This window comes from Sciurus vulgaris (assembly GCF_902686455.1).
Source record: "Sciurus vulgaris genome assembly, chromosome: 13".
In the NCBI taxonomy this organism is placed as follows: Eukaryota; Metazoa; Chordata; class Mammalia; order Rodentia; family Sciuridae; genus Sciurus; species Sciurus vulgaris.
In genome coordinates, this window is record NC_136474.1 from 63203687 (window position 1) to 63224202 (window position 20516).

The following is a 20516-nucleotide window of genomic DNA, read 5'->3' on the forward strand; positions in this document are numbered from 1 at the left end:
GTCAGTGTAAATCTAGTGCACAGTCTCCATGGGGGAACACCAAATCAAGGAGGCATGGGCCTGGATTTCAGATGGAAGCCCGTGTTGCTATCAGGGGTGTGAATGTAATCCTGAGATGACATTAAATGATACAGATTCTATGAAAACATAATGGGTGCCTTATCATATATTCAAGCAATTTACTTGCATTGTATCAAAAATGTTTATATGGTGTGAGTGCATATGATCCAAATGATGTGTGATCATCAAAACACTAAGCAATGCAGAGGCACAAATGAGTGTCAATTATGTAAGGTGCTTTTACTTCGGCTTTCAGGTTTTTGAGGAGCTGGGTGGAGTTTGAAACACCATGACAAAGCAAACACACACATTTGCTGCATGCTGTAGATGTGACTGCGTGGGGTTTGATAGTTTGAGGATAAGGGACCAAGTCATAATTCTTTCGTGCCTTCACTATCCCTAAGGGAAATTGTGATATATGAGAGAATTTCAATGTAACAACTGATTTCCATGCTTTTGTACCTAATATTTCAAATCAAATATTTTTGACATACTGGCTCAAGAAACATGATAGTGTATTTTTAACACTAATTAAGCACTACTAAGGGTCAAGGCTAGTGGTCAGAGGAAGAAATGGAATACTGTAACCAGTGGCATGGAGCTAGCTAGCCCTTGCCTACTGCCCTGCGGCTTTGCTTCCTGTGGGTGAGAGAAGCAGAGTGGTTGTCTGAAGAGGTTCTGGGTCCTTTTTTCTTTCTGCAGCATGGCAGGAAGGAAAAGACAAAAGGAGCATCTCTACTGGCTCCTTTATTGTAAATCTGTAGTCATGCTACAGAGAAACTAAGGGAAAGAAATTTGAAGGACAGGTGAAGAAGGGAAACCAGCAGTGTAAACCAGAAAAGCCAGAAGGAGCAGGTGGAGGGCGGAGATTGTAGCTCAGCCTCCAGGTTGAGAAGCTGGTATATCATACATGGATGCAGACTTAAAATAACAGCTGCAATTTCTTCAACCATTCAGAAGAGTTCCAAAATGACATTCACAGTTCACCCAAGGTGCTAGCCATGGCAGAGGAAGGCCAAGGCTGCTTTGCCTGGTCAGGGGATCCAAGGACATTCTGGTTTCTTGAAGTCCCAAGGAGAAGGAGCAGGACCCAGCAATGGTCACTGGGGGAGATGTGTTGTGACTCACTGTATGATAGATCAAAGCAGAGTGGTACAAATATGGAATATTTTGCTTTAGGTTCTCATATCCCTATACCTGGACCAATGACACTATGAATCAAATTTACTGAGAGTATTAAGAGGACTGGTCCCTGCATCCACCTGCAGGTTAGGTTTACCAGGGGAATTTCTTGGGAAGTATAGATTCCCAGCTTCTGGTGCTACAGAGTATGCTTCACAGGCAATGAGGAGATTATGGAGAGCTTACATTTTAACAAGAAATTCCCAAGAGACTCTTGTTCATGAAACAATAGCTGGAGAACAATTTATGAAGAATATTAGACTATTATTGGGTAGTTTTATTCAGTGTTTTTCAAACCCATTCTGTATTTGAACAGCAAATCAACTGGAATTCTAGCCTTACATCTACCCCAGACCTGGCTCTTCCACCTTGAGCAAGTTCAGTTCTGTGGTTCCCTGACTGAATTTAGTGCTCCTCTCTGAGGTACTTTTGTGGTCTCCTGCTGGACTTGACTCCATGACCTTATCTTTTCCTAGGTCTCCATCCATCAGTCCTTTAAAAGAAAGAACTTGATCACATGCAATAGCGGTTCCCAAGTTAGATAAACCACATGAAAATATTTAGGATTTTACTTAAAAACGCTAATAGTTTACCTAGGATGCACCCATATAGAAAGTATTGAGTAACTTCATTATTTTTATTGGTATCCGTAACAATCATGATTATTTCTGAATACTATAATAAAGTGTTTATATTTTGTTTCATTGTTGAATTAAAGAAAGCAACTACCTAGATGCTTTCTGTCAATCACCCTCTCAATAACCCAGATGTCATTTTACCTTGCCTGTGTTTGATAGGGGAGGGTTCACTGAATCCCACTGCTATCTTAGGCATTGAGGTAAAAACTTAGTAGCAGGACGAAGAAATGTTCACCTCATAATTCAATCATATCAGAAATTTCTGTCCCACTACAAGAGTAACTGGTCAGAATAGTACTCTGGCACTAGGAAAGGAAAACTTGCAGCAGTGGGTAACACCTCCTACCTCTTGAGGGCCTCTGTGTGCTCCAGGCAGACAAAACCATTCTAAATGTCATGGTCTGTTTGGAGTCCCTCAACCACACCATCTGGGGATCAGAAATGCATAGGCATAACTTGTTGATGGTCCCTTTTGCCTGAAAAATAGTAAATTACACAGAGGAAAATAGGGGTCCCATGAGAGAAGGAGAGGGACATCTGTCAGGGTGGGACAGAACATGCAGTCTGGTTGTGTGAAAGCAGTTTGGTTGTGTGCTTGAACCTATCTTGACTCAGTGTTCCTGGAGGATTGATATTCTCTGGGAAGAGTACAGCCATGGGCACCTTCTGAAAGGGCTGGTTGTGATTAAAAGAGAGAGAGACTATTCCAGAGTCAGGCTCCAAAATCTTAGATTCTTGCCACTGGCAGTAGCAGTAGTGACTGTCGCCAAAGACTTGCGCACTGAAGACAAATCTGAAGCCAGCTGCACCCAGTGGGGAGCCTCAGAGCCAGAGGCAGGTGGCTGCACCAAGGCAAAGAGAAAGGGCAAAGGCAGGAGACAATCATGCACAGTGTGAGAAATGACCCCTTCCCACATGCTACCAGGGATGCAAGGGAGAGAGCAGTGCCAAGATGTCTCCTTGGAAGGGGGACATATTGATTCTGTGACTTTAAGGGCAGTACAATGGCCCACCTAGGCACTGGTGAGCAACTATCCCAGGGAACATTCAAGGTGCATTTATGATTTGGGAAATCATGATGACCATAGAAAGATACGTTTGACTTGAAAAATGAAATAGATTTGGAAGGATAAACAGATCACATCAGAGTCAAATAATAATATCCCCTCTCCCTCCTTTCATGATTAGGGAATATATAAATTCAAGATCAAATCAGTTTTAATTTTCAATGCAGACACTTTCAAGTGCAAAAACAAATATCCACAGCCAAGGATTCAGTTGCCATAAATTCATTAAATACGGTACGCATTTTCAAGTTCTGGTGCTAGTTTGTTCCCACACTGTCCCTTTATCTGGATCTCATTTCTGTGCTTCTCACTCTCTAGTTTGCATTATAGATGGTATTTATTGAGGGGACACCATAGATTCACATTTGCTGTTGATTCCTCCAGGGCAATTGGAGTATTGAATTTGTTTTTCTCCACACCTCCTCCTCCTCTCCCCAACCCATGCTGTGAGCACTGCCTTGCTGTTTGGACGATGTGCTTCATTGGGCACACCTTGTGCCAAACACTGGACCAGGCACTGGGTCTACATCGAGGGACAAGACAATTGCTGCTTTATTATCTGGTTACTTCAAATATATGGCACCTTCTCCACAACGGCTAATCCCACTAATATTAATAGCAGCAGCTACTATTAACTCTCTTCTGACATAAGGTACACATAACATACAGGCCAGTTGGAGAAAAAGGACTTAATCCTGTTAGACAAAGTTTAAGTAGGATGTCAGAGAAGGAGGATTGTAGATTCATGATGGAGACAAGGAGTGAGCTGGCTTGGAAGGGATCAATTGGATTATGCTGACTCTAAATCAGTCATTCTCAGGTGGAAGTTTGACTCCAGTACTGTTCTGGAACATTGGTATCTTTTGATCAAGTTGTAGAACCTAGAGCAAGTGAGTTAAACCTCAAATTCTCAGCTTTCTCACCTGTAAATAGGGGTACAGAATTTATTTAACCTGGCCTTACTGTAAGAATCCAGTTAAGCAATATGTCAAAATCCTCAATATGGAGCCAAGTACATGGTAAGCACTCATAATGGGTACAGCAGGAGTAAGTAGTATCCAATTACTAGTTTGATTTTTATTGGCATAGGTTGAACATCTCCTATAGGTAACTATTATGCTTCTTTTTCTTGTGGATTTCAGTACTCCAGGATTTTAGTACTGCATGTCCTTGTTGAATTGCCTGTCTTGGTTCTTACACACTGTAGTGAATTCCCTGTGTCCTGGTATGCCATTTGGTTACAGACTCTTTCATACACCCTCATGTTTTGTGGGAATAAACAGTAACTCATCTGGCCATAGAATTCATAACACATGGTTTGTTCAGCATCTGAAGTTAGTGAGTGAGGAAGGAGAATTTGATTACTCCAGGGCATCAGGGCCTTTCAACCAATAATAATTTACTGTCTTTACTAAGTACCTCTGGATGCTTGCTGGGAGTGGGGGGAACGACAGTATTTTATATACAAGCAGCAAAATCCATTCCTATGAGATCATGTGGTCAGGGAGTCAGCTATGTCTGCCACATTGGAGTGGAGGGAGGGTGAAGTTTTTCTTTCCCAATAAGGTCATCATTTTATATTTCTTCTTCCAGAGTGTGAGACTGGGCACAGGGGAGGCAGCTGTACTTGATGAGGTCATGAGGAAGGGGACATAGTGAAGCAGGAAACTATTGGCTACACAGAGCTTGGAGACCAAAATTAATTCTGAAGTTCAGAATGTCCAAGTAAGCTTGTGTGTACGTGTTTGTGTGCATGCTTGTGGGAATGGGTGTAGATGCTCACAAGGTACTTATATGTGCAAGTGTGTGAGCCTCACATACATTGTACATGCATGTGTAAGTATGTATAATAAGCATGTTCATATATGCACAGATGTTCTGTGTGTATGTTTTTATTCTCTGTTGTATGATTCTCTGTCCCTTTCTCTTCTGCTGGGCACCTGTCTATCTATCTATCTAATCTCTATTTTTATAGCCACACTTTATGGAAAACACCATGTCAGGCACCCAGTTAAGTGCATCTGTGTAATGATTCTCTGAGGTTGCTTTTATAATTCCAGGTTATCTTGAGGGAATCAAAACTTAAGAAGTTGACTGATTTACTCAAGTTCAGCCAGCTTGTGAGTGGCCCAGCAGGGGATCAAATTTGAGCAGAAACAGCTCTCTACATACAGTCTGCTTTTAAAGACTCTGCTCAAGGGCCAGTGCATCTTCTCTGCAACACTCTCACATTTTCCAACATCTCTTTTAAGCACTGCATCCAGAATCCAACCATGCTTCTCACTGCATGGTCTATCCAGCTAAGGTCCAGTTCTACCATTGGGCCACTGTCCTTCTTCCAATGCAGCTTCAGGTAGCACTTTTAGTATCTGTTTCTGAGCACTGGGGTTCTACTACCCTGACCTAGTACAGAGCTCAATGTTTTTAGACTTGGGCTCCAGTATCCTTAGGAACAGACAGGTGTATGTGGCACTGAACCTCTTGGGTGTTTCAGGTCATCCTGAAGCCAAAAGAGGGCCCAGGCCTCCTAGGAGGAGCTTCGGAGCACATGACTGTCTATCATGTCCACAAACACCTGTAGAGAGGAACCTGTGGCAGGGCTGATGGAGTCTGGAGAATTTCAGAGGGTAATAAGAATTTTATATGCAGAATTCCACTCACTGACTCTGGTTGAAATGTTAGACAAATTCACCTTGCCCATGCAGTCACTCTGCAAGAGAAGCTGCGTGGGAATATGGAAATTCCATAAGTGAAGATATGAACATAACTGAACAGACTGATCTGGGAAATAATGCCTAGCATTTAGAACCTTAGGATGAAGCAGTTCATTGGACTGATAGTTGAAGGAGAGGATAAAGCTATCCTGATAAACTCTCAGGATACACCTAACAGGATAAAACTACAGACTGGTGAATACCAAAATGAGTTGCCTAATATGGAAGCCATTAGCCATAAGTAGCTATTGAATACTTGGAATGTGGCTAGTCTGAGTTGAGTGAAAGTGGGCAGCACACACTGGATTTGTAAGCGTTAGTATAAGAAAATGAATGCAACATATTTATAAATTGCTTTTTATTGATTACATGTTGAAATGGTAATTAAGAATTTTTATGTTAAAGTATATTAAAATTAATTTCACCTGTTTTTCCTTATTTTGTAAAAACGTGGCTATTAGAGAATTTCAAATTATATGTGACTTGCATTTGTAACTTTTTTCACATTTCTATTGGCTAGTGATGTCCTAGAAATATGCTTTGGTGAGGGGCTTTGGACTGCAGAGAGAGGACTTTGTAATCATGGGATAGTTGTGTACAGGGTCAATGGTGGGTCACATAGTCCTCACATTCTAGCCTCCCTTGGGCAGAACCCACTTGCAATGGTTTCTGGGAGGGGGTTTCCACTGGTGAAGCAAATATGCATTGCACATTTGTATGACTTGTCTCTTTGAAATCAGCTGCTTGACTTCTAGGCAAGCATCCATATTCTGTTATTGACCCCTGTTTTTAAAGTGGTCTGCTTCCCTATTTCTCCCACTTCATGTCTCTTTTTAAGTTCATTCAGTATCATTCAAGACTCACAAAACCTTCCCTGATACATGGAACCTCATAAATTTCCCCTCATTGGCCTTCCTAGATACTTAGTGCCTGAATGATTCTGTTGATCACACCCACTGCCATTGTTCTTTATTACATCACATGTGGTGGGCCTGTCTTCTAGATCATAATTTATTCCCCATCAGGTGGATGATGCAGAGTTGGTGGTTTATTAAATTCTTAATTGCTTGTGTCAGTGCTTTGCCCCTCCTGACCATGCTCTTTGGAGCAGGGCAGTGATGGCAAAGAGATTGAGGCCAGTTACTATGCCTTCTGAATGTGGGCGCTCATTTGAAACCTGATGTCATTCAGTCAAAATGTATCTAAGTGTTACAAGAGGAAGGACTAGATAACTTGTGACCTACCTTGACTGGTGGTCTAGCCACCATAAATGTGTCCCCTGTGGATCTGACATGGGACCTGCAATTCATCCAGTAGAGTTGTGTGTTGTGTTTCTAATATGCCTTCTCTTTTTCTTTTTTCTGTTTTTTTTTTTTTTTTTTTTTTTTTTTTTTTGGTACTAGAGATTGAACCCAGGTGTACTTAACCATTGAACCACTTCCCCAGCCCTTTTTATTTATTTTTAATTTTTAATTTTTATTTAATTATTTTTTTAAAAAAATTTACAGATTGCATTTTGATTCATTGTACACAAATGGGGTGCATTATTTTGTTTCTATGGTTGTGCACGATGTAGATTCATACCATTTGTGTAATCATACATGTGTAATCATACATAAGGGTAATGATGTCTGTCTCATTCCACCATTTATTTTCTATCTTGAGACAGAGTCTTGTTAAGTTGCTTAGGGTCTTGCTTAGTTGCTGAGGCTGGCCTTGAACTTGCTATCCTCCTGGCTCAGCCTCCAGAGTCAGCCTTGGTTTTCTTTGAACTTGTAAAAGCCCCATGAGAAAGAGTGTTTATTACCCCCATGTCCCTGAAAGGAATGAGGCTATAGGTAAAAGAACTCTGAGAAAGAGAAAACATTAGGGAAATGTGGGGTGGGGGCAGCTACAAATACATTTGACCTCCTTCCTAAATTTCCTGTGGTCTGGCCCTCTCCTGGGTCTAGAAAGAGTTCACATTCCTGCTTTTCCTTTCCTCCCCAAAGAGCTGGGGCTGAAGGAATAAACCTTGCAACAGTAAATCAACAGAGCTGAGAGATCAGTCAGTCAGTCAATCTTAAGAGCATTCTTGGATTTGTGGTTGCCTTGAGAAGGATGCTTAGAGAAGCCGAGGATAGGGTAGTTATTAAAAGAGATTAAAGGGTATTAGCTTGTGCCTCAGCAAGTTATAATTAAAAAAAGGGAAAGGAAAGGAAACAGGAGACTAATTTTTCCAGTCACTAAAATTTCAAGGAGGAGTGAGCTGGCCTGTGAACCATTACTACTTTATATTAATTCTCCTGTATGGTTCAATCTAACCCAAATACATGTCTTTCTCAGTTGGAAATGCCCTAGTCAATTTCACTGTATAATACAAAGAGGAGGCAGCCTGAGAGACAAGGCGGCCACATTCGCTTCCTATGGTATTATTCTCTGAAGGATCTTAAATCCTGTTCTGAAAATAAATGACTTGTTTCCAGGACACACCCTTGACATGAAGAAGGGAATTATCACGATGCCCATCCGGGGAATTTGAGTCCAAGAGAAGTAAAAGACTAGATCCCCCTAGAATACCTGACAGTCAAGTGTATTACTAAGTAGCAGCTTTGTGGACTGCATTGCAATGACTCGTCCCTTTGAGGGGAGTTAGGACAGCTTAAAGCAGGAGGACACCTCTCTGATGAGGTTTAACAGAATCTTCCCAGTTTTTTCCTTAAAAAATCTCACCCACCTCACTACAGAGGCTGATTCCCCATCAGAATTTCTGTGTGTGAACTTAAAACATCTCTGTTAACATGCAAACAATCTGTGATTAGTGCCATATTTAATTGGTACCATTCGTTTACTCATAAGTAAGGATCATGGGTTGAGAACTGATTTTGGAGAAAGAAGTCTAAATCACTAGATTGCTGGGTAACTGATGTTAAAGAGGAATATTCCCACTTTGCCACTCTCAAATTTTTTGCATAAGTTCAAAATTGGGGAACCCTGAGTCTAAAGTTTTTGGTGTTGTCACCCAGAAGAAAGTATTTTTTAAAACTAGATGCATATCAATACTTACACAAGACAAGCATGGGGTTGAATGGAGGCCTCTGGATTCCTGATTGACATTTTCATCTTTAATTCTTATGTTCAAGGCTCCAAGAATGTGGTATTTCTCACAATGATTTCCTAATTCATAGCAGATTAGCAGCAACACGGGCACTAATAACAGTGTCAGAAAGTGGCAGGTGACAGCCTGATAGAGGGAGAGGAAAAGGAAAGTTTAAAAAAATCATACAAAAGATTTTCAAAGATCACAATAGTCTGAGATCAACGAAGGTAGGAACTAACAGTATTTTGTGAGTCTGGACTCCCTCAGATACCACTATGTCCCTGTGCAACAACCACTGATTTTCATTGGGGGTGACTACAAGACGGAAGAAAACATTGGAATTAGACTCACCCTCCTAGCCCTAGCTAGATGCAGAGAAGAGAAATGCAGTGTATTGGGCTACCAGCAGAGGCAGGAGATTTATGTATAGCCTCCTTTTACTTCCTCAACATTTCTATGCAAGTAGGCATTATTGTTCCTGTTTTTGAGAAGAGTGGAGTAGGGCAGTGAACAGAGATCAGGCTCATTGGTGTAGATGCCACAGAAGCACCTGTGTCTTCTTTCCCAGCACATCTGCCGTGGTTCAGAGGGGTTGTGTCATGGCTGCTTTCCCCTTCTCCACAATTGCTTCTTCACCTCTTTTCTCTCATTAGTTTCCTAATCTCACACTCTCTGCCTCCTTCTGTCCACGTTGCCAAGCCGTTTCTCTACTGCAAGGTCTAGCTCAAGCTCCAGCTCCTCAGGAGACGTTTCTTACTGCACTTGGCATAATGGTACTCTCAGAGCACTGGGGAACTCTGAGTTCTCAGTGATTGCTCCGATTAGTCTGTGGTACATATCATGCCTTATTTTGTGCATTGTGTTTGGTTTTGCCACCTCATCTAAAAGCTGGCTTCCTTAGATCAGAGACTCTGCTTTTTTCTTCTTTGTTTGATTTCCTAATTCCAGGTGAGACACATTTTTACTCCTGGTAGTTCTTGACTGTTTGGAATGCCCAAAGAATAACAGAAGTAGTCTCTTCGTCCTTATGGTTTTTTAACTAGCTGATGGTCATCTGTGTCCTTGCCTGTGAAACATAAACCTGAAAAAACCTGTTTCAGGAATGTAAAATCATTTTAAGAGTTCTTTCTATACTCTTCATTGGCTATGCTAGTGGCACACCTGGCAACCTTCTGCTTCACCTCAACCCAAGCAGACGGACATTTTATTCCAAGTTTAAAGTCCTCCATGATAGTAACTATGTTGAACATTGTATTGATTAATCTTTGCAGTCCTAAAAATTAAGCAGAGCTAAAGGAAATTCTTCCCTATATTCTAGCCTCACTGTGCTTTATCTATCCCACCATATCTTTGGCCAGAGTAGTTTCATCCAGTTTTTTCTTCCCCTTTGTCTCTCTCTCTCTCTTTCTCTCCTAGCACATGGTGAGCCCCCCTGCCTGCATCTCCCTCTACCCCCAGGAGTCACTGTCCTTTGCTAGCATGGACCCTTTACTCCCGTTCTCTGCTGGTAAGGTCACTTCATCAAACTAAAGCTCATTAAAGGAAAAGGCAGAGAAACGATTCAGCATCCTGACCCCAGATATTGTAGCTGAAAAAGCCCTTTGCCTTTTATATTTCAACCTGAATAGGTGTATGACTCAGTAGTGGAAGGATTTGTAGCTGACACTCAATAGAAGCTGCTCTCGAATTTTGACAAATCCCATCTTGAGCCAAGAAGAGAAACAGATATTGATCCTAAGTGTACCTAATTCATCTCTGCACTTGTAATCCCAAAAGAAAATGCCTTCTATGACCAGAGGGCAGTCAATATTTTTTCCATCTTGTAAAATAAATAGCAGTTATTTTGGTGTGTCTTCATGCGTCCGGGGCACCAGAAGTAAACAAAGAGTTGATTTTTCCTCTTTCTACAGTGGAGTTTTAATAACTACTGGATCCCTTGTTTGGACTAATTAAAACTACATCAAATAATTTGGATTGATGAGTGACTAGGGGCAACTGTATCATACTTTGGCCACATTAACAAGGAAACCTCATTCCCCAGGCTAGGACTGGTGTATCTGCTGAGACTCAGCTGGAGACTACAATAAATTGCAAGAGAATTCATTTTAGGGGATTCTCTCTGACTCTGGTAGCATTATAGTTTTAGCCACATCAGGGAGGTGTTCATCCCAGCCAGGGGTCTACTTACAAACGTGGCTTTATTTATTGCCCTCCCTCTTCTTTACCTGTGAGACTAGAGTTAGTTATGGGAGAACTTCCAGAGGGTCAGTGGGTCAGGCCAGATGGAGAACAGTTCTGCTTCCACAATCATACTATATATTCTCAACTCAGATAGAGGGTCACAAGTTGTTGGAAATACTGAAAAAGTGATTTGTGTCTATATTGATCCAAGCTCTGCATCATTTCCCAACCACCCCAGGTCAATCCCAACCAATGAGCACAAAATCTCTCTGAAATGATGCACATCAAATAATGTGCCCACATGTGGGTAAACCATCTCCTCAATTCCAGTTTCTTTTACATATTCATAATTATTTTGGCTATTACACCTGACTAGTTCATTTAGAGAAGCCACTCTCCCAGCTCCTTGAAGTTTAAGAAAAATATCAGAAATCAAATTTAGGATTACTCAGGACTTTGAAAGGCTATTAGTTTCAAATTACATATCATTTCATTTTGGCAATTTAAAAGAACTATTTAGATATTCTACAATTTTTCTCTCAGTGCCTTGTCAGAATTCTTATTTGAATGCAATGTGAGCCTTACCAAGAGAGGCAATTCTGATATCCATAATCTGTCAAATCTGTTGGGTGCTGGGCATCCAAGTCATCATGACCCAACACTGATATGTTTGGAATTTTTGTGCACAGTTTTCCCTGTCTCTCTAAGCCAACCTGTTTCTTCTTGCCATTGCCTCTCTGCCTTTGTGGACCACAAACCCTCCCATGTGGTGTTACTAGTGTCCTTCCTGGGTTTCCCAAGGCTCTCAGGAGTAGACCTGCAAATTCTGTACCCCATCTCTGGGAAGTCTTCTTTGAAATCATGGAAGGTCCAAGGCAAGGTTCATTCTGCTCTCCAAGCAGAATAACTGGACAAAACTAAATACAATTTTTTCTAGTAGTACAACATTTCTTCCTAATATGAATTTAGATTTAAATACCACCAACCTTAGTAGAAATATAAAAGTTCAAAAGCTTCTTAAAGTGAATGGGTCAAGTGACATACTTAAATGAAAGCCTACAATTTGATGAGGAGTTAGAAGCCTCAATAACTGTCCTTAGCCTTGGCCCAGAGTGACTCTGTGTCCACGGTCAAGCCATTTAGATTTTCAGGGTTCAATATACTCATTGTTAGACAGAGTTTGAGACTGGAAGGTCTCCAAGCCTTCCTGCTGCTTTAATATTCTTTGAATCTATATCTCAAAAGCATGTAAATAAGCCATTTGGGGAGATTTACATTGTTTTCTTTATAACTATAATGCAGAAACTGAGATATTGGGTTTATCTCAGCATGGTTAAAACTCAAGAAATATCAAGCTTATTCTGTGAATCTCCTTAGTGGATCAAAGCATTTACCAAGGTTCTTGTTCAATGCTTTCATCTTCTTGGATGCCCAGGTTGAAAAATGTGGTGCATATTTGCAAAACTAACACTCTTATGATGTATATTGTCTATGAAATTGTATTTTATAACATCACTGATGCATTGATGATACTTGTATATTATGTGTACATATTCATGATCATATTCTCATATGTATACATACATATATACACATAAATATTTTAAGATCTCCATAGTCTCATCTGATCCCTCTTTTTACAGATGAGACTAAAAATTTCCTGTGAAGAGAAGTTGCCTAAAGCTTTCCAAGTAATTAAAAAATGTTGAAAGCTAAATGACTTAGGTGCCACTTGTTTAATCCTTATTTTTTGTTTCCTCCCACACTTCTACAGGAGGTACACATTGTAAGCATGTAAACTTTTACATCATTGAGATATAAATATATTTTCAGTACTTCTATTTGTATACCAATAATTACACCCACCAATAAAAAGTGAATTTCAAAGACCTTTACAGAATTACCAAAGATCATTCAGACTTTAGACCTCCTTTTCAATCCGTCTAGGAACTGGCATAGCCAAAACTCTTGGTTTGTGACTTATCCGAAGTCACAATGAAAATTTATGCCAAATCTCTCCTGTTATTTTCAGTGTTGAGCCTGGAGCAGGGGCTTTGAGTATTTAGTCTGCGCTCTGTCTCTCATATCATGCTGGAATTTATCCAACTTTCTTCACTTTTCCAACCCCTTGCCTGGTCTCTGCTTGAATACATTCAATAAATGGAGTCCCCCACTGACCTAAATAGTCAATGCTACCATAAGAATGTTGTTTCTGACTTTGACCCTAAATCTGATTCCCTGTGACTTCCACTCCTCTGTCCTGGTTGGTCCTCTGCTGCCTTGTGTGGTGCCACCCACACCACGACACCCCTTACCTACCTGAAGATAACCACAGTACTCCTGCCACACTAGTCTTCCATCACCATACTCAGCTTTCCTGTTCGAGTCTCCCTTTCATTCTTCACATCGTGTTTCCCTCCTTTGTGTATTTCTCATTGTCCTTGGGGAAACATTGTGCTCCAAATGGAACATGATTCCCTCCATGTTCTCTGATCAGTGTAGAGGATAAGGGAGCTGCTATTCACCATGAGAAAGATACTACCTTTCCATCAGGCACAGAAACTCATCAGTTTTCACTTATTGCTTTGTTAAGAGGTGATGAATTTGCTCAATCCTCCCCTTGGTTTCTCAGCAGAAGGCAGGCAGAGGAGCAATGGGCTTGATTTCAAGAATCTCTTTCCTGCTAGAACACTGAAGAGCCTGTCAATATCTTTTCTAGGTGCATTTTGTCAAACCGATATTCCAATAGACAGCCATTAGCACCTCACCCTATGCTTCAGAATCACATTTGGGGGAATTTACTTTGACTGATCACAGCTTGCAGGGATCATTTGGTTCTATGGATCCAATTTTATGTTTCAAAAGCCATTTCCTATCAGTGATGATGTGTGTACCCCTTGCTCATACTGATTTGCAAAGAGCATGAGAGAAATGAGTCCTTTGATTTTCTTTGGGTCTTATCTGAAAGAAAGAACATTCTCTCTCTCCACCTTTCCCCCATCTCAAAAAGAGCCAGCCACAGAAGATAAAAGATATCACACTTTCTAAGAAATCTGATGAGAGTAAATTGTCACCCCATTGACATATTGAGATGGCAAATTGCACAGAGCACTTTCAGGGCCCCAGAAATATGGATGTTTTTCTTTCTAGGAAAGTATTTGATTTGGAGAGTTTATTGTCCTGTAGATTGGAATGTGGTGATCAGTCAGATAAAATCATCAAAGGCAGAGTAATTCAGATTGTTATAATGAGCTGTGGAGGTATTTACTTGGGGGCACCAAAAAGAAAATAAAGATAAAATTCCTAAGCAGAGGAGATTCAAGGATATAATTCTCTTGGGTGGGAAGAAGAGTAATATAAGGGAAAAGCAGTTTAATAGGCCAACAGAAACAAAATTCAATTGGTGACAATAACAATAGATTTTACAGGAAAATATGTGATAAGAAAGAAACATGCATTGTTTAGGACACCTGTAGTTAATTATTGCAGCTAAAGACATTAAAATCAGTTTCTTTGCTCATATATCTTCATAGACTGTTGGCAATATTAAATGACAAAGGCTTAATAATCAAAAGTACTGAGTTAGCAAATGTTTTCTAATTTTAATAACTTCTTGTTGTAATTACCAAGTCTTAGAGTGAAATGATTTAATTAGAAAGTAATCAAGAAGTGTCTACTGTTAATTGAAGGAATTATAAAAGATCTACATTTTTAATATATTTCTGGGGTAATAAAATTAGAGTTTACCATAATTATTTTTAAACCACCCCAATGAGGAATGTTTGATGTGGGAGACAAGTATTTGGTACTCTAGGAGTGTCACCCATCACTGACAATGGGGGGGGGTTTACAAGAGCTCATTTTTCTTGTCTGAGAAATCATCATCATCATCATCTTCATCATCAATGACTGATATTTCTTGAGAACCACTTATGATCAGAAAAAAACAATTCAAAGCAGAAATGATATATATATTTTTTATTCACCAATGTATCCCGTGTGCACCAAATAGGTCCTCAATAGCCAGGCATGATCGTATAGACCAGACACTTGGGAGGCTGAGGCAGGAAGATTGCATGATCCAAGAGTTCAAAGTTAGCCTGGACAATGTATTCAGATCTTGCAAAAAAAAAAAAAAAAAAAAAAAAAAACCCTGTAAATAATTTGAAATCATTCTGAATGAACATAGTGCAGAATCAGTAAAAAAGAGATTGTGACAAGGTCCCCTATCTCAGTTTTCGTGGAGCTGGTCTTCTTATACTTACCATTACATTCCTATCAGTACTTGCTTTTTGTAGGTGAGTACACACGTTCATACTTGTCCCAAACTCTACAGTATAGTATACATTTCTGTTCACATTTGGTTCAGTTCAAGTGGCAAAGACCTTGCCACAGACCCTAGAGTTCATATTTTCTCTCTTTGTCTTGTTAGTCCTTATGCTTTCCAAGCATTCAAGCACTTGACATTAATGAGTGGCAGGATGGAAACAAATGTAATAAACTTTCAAAGCCAATGGAGAGAAAGAAGAGAAATATAAAGAGAAGTTTATGCTAACTCCATGAAAGTAGGAATGGCTTTACCGGATATGCAAAGATAAAATCATTCCATATTAATCATTAAGTATTTAACTGTACAAAGCAATTATTATCACAGGCACTGGAAAATTCACCTCTTCACTGAGTTCTCTCATCTCTTGCTGTCCCTCCCAGGCCCATCCTCATGATATTCCTGACTTGCCATCCACAGTCCTTAGCCACAGTGAATTACCAGGGACTTAATAGTTATCCGGGGTTTAATGACTCTTCTGTGTGTCTTGGACCATCAGCTCCTCCCGGACTCTCATTAATCCCAGGGGCAATGGCTTAGACCATGATCATTATTGCTTTAACAAACACTTCCAGGATACAGGGAGAGTGACTTTCCATTTATCTTCCATGGAAATTCATTTTGCAGGATTGACACTGTCAGCCTAAGAGACACAAGCTATTGTCTCAAGTTAGAAAAAAAAGGTATTATTGCTTTCTCTGCTTATTATATTGAAAGACAAAAGCTAATTAAATGTGAAAGTTCCTGGATTTCTGGAGAAAGAGAAATGCTGGTCAACTTTCTTTTAAAAAGTTTTGTTAATACTGGGAGAAGAACTCTGCCATTATATAGGTTACAAGCTAGGGAGAGGAAGAGAGGGGTCAGGAGCGAGCAGCGAGAAACTGACAAACTTGAAGAATTAATATTTCAGAAGATGCAACTTTTAACTGACTAAACAAGTCAATGAATTAATTAAATAGCCAGTATTTATTCATTAAAAATCCCTGTGTTTGTCATTGATTTTTAACTTTAGGTTTGTAGACTAAATCCACAAAAGCTGTTGGTTGTTACTCCTATAGGAAAAACAAACAAACAAACAAACAAACAAAAAAACCCAAAAAATGAAAAGCTAAACTCAAGACACATGGATAGGGGTGGTAGGTAGCAAAATTTCTTTCAGTGGTATATATTTGGGGTGATCATCAAAGATCCAGAATAGAAACTTCATAGTATATTACTATTAAATAAAATGTTAAAGTAGATATATATGAAAAACAGAAAATGAAGAGCAATTTAAACATGCTCTTTGACAGTAACATTAAGCAATGATAAATTCAAGGTATAATTGCATATTTTATACCATATGCTAGCATTTATTTCTTAAAAAGAAAATTTCAACCCTTTTTTATAATTCCAAAATACAAATATCTGGTTTTAGGCTACCTTTATTTGGAATAGAAATATTTCTATGCACCTTTGCAGTTGTTTGTTGCAATGTTTACCCTCAATGTTATTCTCTCATTTAATAATGGACCAGTCTCTGGCTATAAGGGAAAGATTTCTCTTTATTTCCCTGTTTCCTCTTTCCAAATATTTCTTAAGTAATATTGCAGAAGCAGGAAGGAAGGGTCTTATGGAATATCTCTCAGTATAATTTCCTACTTCTATTGCCCTCATATTATCTGACATGTAATATACTGAACAAAGTAACTTCTACAGATGTCCCTGTCTCAAGGAGTCTTGAAACATTTAGAGAAGGCTACACCATAGGATGATTAGGATGCCTATGACTTAAAAGTACATGATTCCGGAGGAGAAAGCATGATTTCATGTTGCCATTTTTGAAGAAAACCATTTCTTTTCCCCATTTTCTAACATGTTAAGCAGATACCACCATAAATTTTTCTTTTTCATGGTATCATGCTTTGAGACCAATCACTCACCTGAACAATTAGTTCTTGATATTGAATTTTCAGAAATAGTTTGCACATAAGTTGAGAAACCTGGAGTGAATATTTCAGGAGGACAGCATGTTTTAAGAATTCAAAAAAACTTGCTCAACCTAGAGTAAGTATAGGTTTCAATTTCTGTACAATTTTTTCCAGGTATGATGTGTTTGTACAGTATTAATTAATAATTCAATTATCTTTATTTAGTAACTGTATGTTTTCCCATATTAATTCATGACGGACCTGACTGACTGATATCAGAACTTAAACTCAGAATGAAGTAATCAAATTTACTACTTAATGTTCCAGAATTCCAAATCAAAGGAAAAAAAATTAGCCTAAACAGTATCATGATAAAGAAAGAGTATCTGTTCCTCATCTAGTTTTTTGAGATATTGAAATAGCTTCTATGTCTCATTTCTACTTTAAATGTTCTGAAGGTGGAAGTTCATCATTTATCAGATCAGGAAACTAAAACTGGTGTCTTACACAAGGTGAAAAAAGTAAACAGTGATAGTCATCACATGCCTCCTTCTGCAGTCCCTAAGTCTATTCTTTCTATCTTTTGAAAACTAGGGATTTATCATAAATTATCTGTGATCTTAGCTGCTTTGAGGACCTTTGAGATAGATTTACCTCAGATATATGTCACTCATTTCTCCATAAACATGGCCACTGTATCAATTGTCTCTTCATTTCTTATCTTAACTATTGCATTTTCATTGGTCTTCCTAAAACCTTCAATAAACTCCTCAAATATCACCTCTGACCTCTTTTGTGAAATTAGGCAACCTACCACTGTACTCCCACCACATATTCATCCTTGACGGAATGTTTACCTTATGTTAGTATAATGATCCATTTATGTGTCTATTTTCTCTAATATTTCTTAAAACACATTAGACTAGGGACCTAGTCTATTTGATTCTATTCTGGTGCTTGTAATCAACAACTTACATAAATATATATAAGTTGGGTTCATAAATAAGATTGACCATTTGAGAATTTGGAAAAGCAGGGACTTTCTTACACATTGTACAAATGTAATTATAATATTTTCTTTGCATCTTGGTGGAGGAAAAATAAAGAACAACAACAAAGGTTGCTTTCAGAATATTTGTATATAAATTGATAAAAACCATTTCTCAAAGAAGAAATGACGAACTCTATTTGATTCTTGAAAGAATTAGGGATTGGGGATGAGGAGAAAATCCTTGAAGAGATAATTTCAATAATTGTCACTCCCACATACAATCTGTGAGACCATCCTTCAAGGGTCTAATTCGTGACAGAATTCTGGATCAAAAGAATTGCTGAATGTGACCTACCCAAGCATTGATGGTGGTTTCTCAGATTTTCCTATGTCTGTATTTTAGCATACTGGAGATGAGAAAATTCGAACAATTTTCCCTGTTTTCTAGTCATACCTCTTTTTATGGTTAATGCTCTTTTTCATTTCTTCTGTATCAAATGTGTCTCTGACTTTTCCACCCACAATATAAGAATATAAGTTTCCTTCTCTCCTAGAGAATTTTTTCTGATCTTCCAAGTCCTTCTGCCTGGTAGAACTAGGTAAACTCTTTGTCAAACAGCTTCAAGTTTACCAAGGAAAGCTGTTGTGCAAAAAAACATAATTTAAAACTTTTTGCAAAGAAATTGCTGAAATTATCTCCCTCTTGTCTAAGTCCAAAGTGGAATGATTGGTGTTTTAAAAGCAAAACGTGTTCAGCTGTCACCAGAGTGATGCAATGTAATCTTCCTGCTTTCAGAAAAGTGTGCACTACAAGATTCATCTGAAATACACTATGGCCATAATGGAGAACATTTCTCTACATCTAAATTTTCCAAGAAAAAAAATCAGTTTGAATACATTTGGAATAACCCAACAGCTATTTGCAAAGGGGGTAGAATCCAACATTCACATTTTAATACAATAAATGAATTTAAAATGTTCAAATGCAGATGTATAATTAACATATTTTAGCTTAAAAATATTTATCAAATCTCAGACACCAAAACCGGGATCCTTTAATTTGAAAAACAGAGAGACTGCATTGAGTGAGCTGCAAGGTTATTGACCTTGTCCTGGCTCCATGTCTGCCTGGATTGTATTAGTCAGCCACTTGCATGCCTGCTGTTGATACTGACAATGGCCAATGTGAGAGGGTCATTTAGCATGTGAACATGATGATTGGTGTTATGAGAACCAGGATGCCTGGATTCACCATGGCATAACCTAATTATGGGTAGCTTCTTAGAAGCTACCTCAGCTCTGGCCTTCTCAGAGGATAGAGAATTAAACTTGTAAGAATAAAATCAGAATTATAAAGTATAATATGTCTTTTCCATTTTCTGGCACCAAACATCAGTCCTTATAACCCACACAACCAATGAACCCATTCTTCTTATTTAACTGGTCAGTTTTTGTGATTATTTTCTGTTGAAAAATCCACATGTCATAAGGAGACTGAGAGGAAGACTATTAAACTGAAGTGTCACAGAAGTGTCTCCCATTCCTTGCAGGCAACATGCTTCCCCTTGGGATCTATTGTCTCTTGAATTGCTGAGCAAGCAGTTTTCCTGTGCTTTACCTATTTTAGGCCCAGGGTGCCCTGTGGTTCTTCAAGAGCTTCAGTTCGATTGAAGTTTCAAGATGCCTTCTAAGCCACTGTGGACCTCTGGACTGCTCTGATGCTGAATGCGCTTAACTGTCTGTCCATGCCCATCTGATAAGAGAACAAGGACTTTGGGTTACTTTCCCCCAACTTCACCCACTTTCAGCGGGAAGCAGTTTGGAGATGTCATCGCCCATTTTTCCATAGAAAGGGAATGTAGAAATTGACAATGGGGAAATGTAACAGAAATCTACTTTATGCTTTGAATATAGCCCTTACTGATCTTCCACTGCAACTTATTTCTCAAATGGACTTGTTTCTTTCTCTTCCTCTCACTCTACTCCTCTCTAATCTCTCCCCCCGCTAATCTCAGAGGAAACATGATTACCTTTCTTCTCCATCCTAGGCAGAGTTATCTGTCCTTGAGTACACACCTACCATAGAAATAAATTAATCCAGACTTTGGGGATGGTACCAGAAGATCTCAGAAATGACTATTTCCCAAATTAACAAGTAAATTACAGCTTCAGACAGAGAATATGGGGAATGTAGCCTTTGAATCACCCCTGTAAAAGCCCCCTGGTTCCTGCTGATGGGCAGAATCATTACCTCTTGGACAGGAGTCCACTGTATTTCTCCTTTGCTAACAAAGCAATAAACCTTCTTTTTTATTTTTCTCAAAAAAAAAAAAAAAAAAAAAACAAACAAAATACCAAAGTTCTTTA